Below are 6,000 nucleotides of genomic sequence, written 5' to 3'. Positions count from 1 at the left end.
GTCAGAAGAGCTTCGATACTTTGAAGCAAGCTCTTATCTCAGCACCCGTTTTGGCTGTACCGTCAGGATCTGGTGAGTTTGTCCTTTATACCGATGCTTCAAAGCTTGGTTTAGGTGCAGTTTTGATGCAGCATGGGAGAGTGATAGCGTATGCTTCTCGACAGCTGAAAATCCACGAGAAGAACTACCCCACCCATGATCTGGAGTTAGCGGCCGTAGTTTTTGCTTTGAAGATTTGGAGGCACTATCTGTATGGAGAGAAGTGTCAGATCTTTACCGACCAGAAGAGCCTCAAGTATTTCTTTACGCAGAAGGAGCTGAACATGCGTCAGAGACGTTGGTTGGAGCTTGTGAAAGACTACGATTGTGACATTAGCTACCACCCGGGTAAAGCTAATGTAGTTGCGGATGCTTTGAGCAGGAAAGTCGCAGTGATGGCTCATTTGACGATGCAGAAACCTCTTCAGATCGAGATGCAGAGGTTTGATCTTGAGACTTACCCTCGAGGTAGAGTTCCTCGTTTATCTACCTTGACTATCCAGTCCTCTCTTATTGACCGTATTCGCAGCGGTCAGGCAGCAGATGAGCAGTTGGCACAGTGGAAGAAGAGAGATGAAGCCAAGGGCAGTGTTTTGTACACAGTCAGCGACGGTATTGTGAGATACCGAGATAGGATATGGGTTCCTAGCAGTGATTCTATCCGAGCAGACATCTTATCAGAGGCCCATAAGTCACCGTACTCTATTCACCCTGGGAGTACGAAGATGTACAAAGATCTGCAGCTATTGTATTGGTGGCCAGGAATGAAGAAGGACATCAGGCGTTTTGTATCCGAGTGCCTGACTTGCCAGTTAGTGAAGGCCGAGCATCAGAGACCAGCAGGTTTGCTCAAGCCTCTCCCTATTCCCGAGTGGAAGTGGGAGAACATTACCATGGACTTTGTGACCGAATTGCCGAGGTCAGCCAGAGGATCGAATGCTATTTGGGTGATTGTAGATCGTCTTACCAAATCAGCGCACTTCTTGCCTATTAAGACGACTTTCACCATGGCTCAGTATGCAGAGCTGTATATCCGAGAGATAGTCCGACTCCATGGTATTCCAGTTTCTATCGTATCCGACAGAGATCCCAGATTCACTTCCTCGTTTTGGAAGAGTTTGCATTCGACTTTGGGTACGAAGTTGCTGTTTAGCACAGCTTTCCATCCGCAGACAGATGGACAGTCGGAGCGAGTTATTCAGATCTTAGAGGATCTTCTCCGTGCTTGCGTCATTGATTTCTCTGGGAGTTGGGAGTCGAACTTACCATTGGTAGAGTTCACCTATAACAACAGTTTCCAGTCGTCTATAGGTATGGCTCCGTATGAAGCGCTGTATGGTTGCAAGTGTAGATCTCCTGTTCATTGGGATGAAGTAGGAGAGAGAGCAGAGTTGGGTCCAGAGATTGTTCAGCAGGCAGCAGATGTAGTAGTCAAGATCCGTGATAGGATGAGGACTGCTCAGAGCCGACAGAAGAGTTATGCCGATCAGCGGAGGAGAGAGTTAGAGTTTGCAGTGGGCGATCATGTCTTCGTGAAAGTGGCACCTATGAAGGGTGTCATGAGATTTGGCAAGAAAGGGAAGCTCAGTCCGAGATTCATTGGACCGTTTGAGATCCTCGACAGAGTTGGGACGCTAGCGTATCGTGTGGCTCTTCCGCCAAATCTGGCCGGAGTACACAATGTCTTTCACGTCTCCATGCTGAGGAAGTATATGGCAAATCCTTCGCATGTGCTGAATTTCGAGCCGTTGCAGCTTACTCCGAACTTATCTTATGAGGAGAGACCCGTGCAGATCTTAGACAGACAGGAGAAGAAACTTCGGAACAAGTTGGTTAAGCGAGTCAAAGTCAAATGGCTCAACCATTCAGAGGAGGAAGCTACGTGAGAGTCTGAGCCGGAGATGAGAAGTCGATACCCTGAGTTATTCGGTGAGTTCTAATTTCGAGGACGAAATTTATTTTAAGGGGGGAAGGATTGTAGAACCCGTAAATCAGTAGACGTATAAGCCATGCATAATTCTAGATTTTTTTAAATTTAATTGACTTCATTGCATGATTATTTTAAATGCATTTATTTGAAGTTAATTATTTATTATTTCAGTTCAGTAATATGATTTTTAGCATTTCAGCATTTTCAGTGAGGCCGGACCGGAGTTGGAGTTTTGAGATAGAATTTAAGATTCGAGAAATATTTCCAGAAGTTAATTTAGCTAGCAAGTAAGTTCATTTAAGTTAAAAAGAAGTTTAAGGAATTATTTAAGTTAGTTGAGGATTTTAATTTAAATTATTGGAGGTGATTAAGAAATGAGCTCATTTAAGTTACTTAATTAAGGGGTTAGTTCACTAAATTAATTAAAGGATTAGTAAGGCTTTCAAGGATTATTAGTTGACTAGATAATCAATTTTCCCCTACCATTTATCATGCATTTTCGGCCACACCCCTAGAAGAACAAACTAGGACTTGCCAACTCACCTTTGACCCATTCTTGGTTGATTAGCATGCTAATTCTTTTAGCTATTTTTTTCACCTTAATTAATTAATACTAGACCACTATCCTAACCCTTGTTTGGCATGATAAAATCGGCCACTATAGTCTAGAACCACCCAAGAGATCATTTTATAGCAATTCAAAATTCAAAATTCAAATGCATGAAGACTTGGTCTTGATATGATCCTATTTTTGTGCACCCTTCTCCTCACCTTCATAACCATCACTCCCCCTCCACCTCCACCAAAAATAAGACCCCTTTTCAGTAGAAAAAACGTGAATAACAGCTAGGGAGAAAGGGAGAAAAATCGAGAGCCAAGAAAGGTAGAGAAGCAAGCCACTCCGTCTCCTCCGCGCCGTCTCGTCTCTTCTTTTCGTTTTCTTTCGAAACAAAACCAGGCATGTCTAGATTTCTTTCAAACCTCAATCAAGTCATATTATCATTTATTTTTCAGTACATGATCATGTTTTAGCAAGCAAAAACCGAGATACATGTCAAAATATTTTGGGAACACACATGCAGAATTTCGGCTCTTCATGGCAAGCTTCACGATTTCTTTTGGTTTGTGAGTTTCAGGTATTGGATCGACTCCAGGCTCCCAAGGCGGCTTGTATACATGTAGTAGGATGCATTAGGACCATGTTGGTCCATTCAAACCAGCCCCATACTTGCAGGAAAACCGAAATGACAGCAAGTTCCCCATAAGTGCAGAAATGTGATTCGAAATTTCAGTTTTGTGTCAAGGGTTGTGGATCTGATCCTGGCTGCCCCAAGGGCCTTTAGCCATGGTTGGATCACTTCCCTAGCATGTCTAAGACGTGACTAAGTCGCCCTTTTGGTGGCTTGGTCCATGGCTCATCGGTTTTTAAATAATCAACAAGAACAGCCCCTTTCCCCATTCGGCCCTTCCATTTTTCAGCATTTGGTTTCGTTTCTTTTGTGGCTTGGTGTGGATCTTGGTTGGCCTATGGCCCTTAGCCATGGTTCATATCATGCTCCTAGATGTCTAGATCGTGCCATGGTCAATCAAATGGCCACTGGAACGATGCAAGACATCGATCAAGCATAAACACTACACACGCACGCATGAGGGCCCTCGGTGAGAACTTTCGGGTGGTTTCTGGAATGAGGTGAATTGTGGCTGGCCTAGGGCCCTTAGCCATGGTTCAAATCATTCCTTGGGACGTTGTGGAGAGGCTTTGGTCGCTGGTTCAAGCCCCAATGGCCAAAAGTCTCGCAAACGACGCGATGCAAGCTAGGTCGCAGCTGCTGGAAATTACAGCAAGTTGCTGTGTCGGTTCAGAGGCTCGTTCGAGTTCTTGGTTGGCTTTTAGCCCATGGCCTTGGACTGGACAGTGCCTCATTGAGTTAGGAAGGTCATGTTTTCGACCGTTCGTCATTTGGATCATTTTTGGGGTCGTACGAGAATTTACGGTGCAATGTGCCAAATTGACTCTCGAAAGAGCGTTTCGTGTTTTGGCCTCCATTCCACCTAGATTTCGACCCTATCATTTTAGGAACATTATTTTATGATTTTTCAGCGTATTTTAATCATGACTATACGTCGGTTCAGTGTCGGTTCAGGTTGGCTCGGAGTCATGATTAAATGCGAAGTCATTAGGCGTCATAGTCGCATCTTTTGAACGTAAATTGCATAGTTGGTTAAGTTTAAGCTATTGCATATTTTTCATGGCACAGTTAGGTTGCAGCGAGCCTGGGAACGATCCAATCCAATCCAGTTGGTAAAATTACAGGAATTTTCATTACGCCAGTTAATTATTTTACGTGCATTAAATAGAAAATGATTATTTTTGAGATTTATGCGATATGGCTTGTGGTTCATTCACTATGTGGGAGTGTTATTTTATACGGTCGCCAGTGACCGATCAGTTCAGTATGGTACCACCCGGTCGCCAGTGACCGGCCAGCTCAGTTCAGTTTCAGCCTCCCCGGTAGCCAGTTACCGATCAGTTCAGCTTAGTGCAGTGGCCACAGGCGTAAAACATAATCTCAACAGAAAATTTTACCAGATATTTCAGTACAGGCTCCAAGGAGCAAATATTTTTACAGTGACTTCCAGTTCAGTTATGCACGTATTATAATTGCTCAGTACAGATTATTTTCAGTATGCCTCAGGACAGGATATTTTATCTCATGCATATTTTAAATTCAGATTTTTACTCGTTACCTGCGATTTATGCATGCTGAGTCTTTAGGCTCACTAGACTTGATTGTTGTAGGTACTGATGAGGCCAGGGCCGAGGGCGGGGACCAGTGAGCCAGCTTGGGTCGGCAGTAGTGGCACCCGAGGACCTCAGAGCAGCAGTTGTTATTTTCTTCGCAAATAATTTTTATCAGTTGTTGGATATTTTTAAATCGTTGTTGTTGGCAAAACTTTGATTTTCTTCCGCTGCAATATTTTGAAATATTGAACTTGATTCACCAGTGATTTTATGAATGAGGCCTTTTAAGTTCTTTTAAAAAGAAAATTTTTAATTTTCCGCAAATTTCCAAGAAAGGAGTTTTAGGGCCTTCACAATGTATATCTGAAAGGATCTGTTAAAGGATGGTAAGTGTTTAGAAGGGGGGTAGGTTGAATAAACACTTCCGTATTTTGTATTCTTTTCGAATATTGAGTTCAGTTTAGTGACAAACTGATTCTCGGTATCTCATCAGTCGATAACAATCAGTTTAACTGAGAAAAACAGTTGCGGAAGTAAACTGACTGATAGATAGAATAGCTAACTGAAAGTAACAACTGAAATGAAAGTGAACACGGTTTGTTTCTGGATGTTCGGAGAATGGAATAACTCCTACGTCACCCCTTCTATCACAAAGATAGGATTTTCACTAAAAGACTTTGATTGAATACAAGAGTTGTATTGACCCACTTCAGTTTGGACTTAACACTACCAAACTGAAACTCTTAGTACACAAAAATTTTTTACACTGCGTGACTGAAATTTAAACACGACTGAATGAATCTAACAAAGATTTCAAAGTGCTAACAAGCTCGTAAATATAGCCTTGATTGCTACTGATATATCTGATAAGAGTGAGCTTTCGATATCTGAATACGAGTTGAGATTTTAGCAGAGTAACAGCAATGTTGAATAGAATAGTAGTTCGTATCTTATGTTCTCAACTGCCCTCTTCAGCTATTTATAGGCTTCCCTCTCAATGGTAATATTAAATAGCGTTTGAATCCATATATCCATTGATTGCCACGTCATTGTTCTCTGACATTCGTACACTGCACTCTGAAATGCGACGTTCCACTACTAGTTGCAGTCTGTTGTACTATTTGTCGGTTATCGTTCTCAACTGGTGACATATACAAGTGAGAGATCAGCTGAAGGATAATAGCTTGAATGTTCTCGGCTGAATATGTTCAGTTGCGTAAATCAGTTGCGATAAATCAGTTGCGATGGTATCAGTTGCCTTTAATATTAAGCACATTAATCATCAGTT

This window comes from Primulina tabacum, chromosome 18 (assembly GCF_025594145.1).
Source record: "Primulina tabacum isolate GXHZ01 chromosome 18, ASM2559414v2, whole genome shotgun sequence".
Lineage (NCBI taxonomy): Eukaryota > Viridiplantae > Streptophyta > Magnoliopsida > Lamiales > Gesneriaceae > Primulina > Primulina tabacum.
This window is presented reverse-complemented; position numbering follows the sequence as displayed.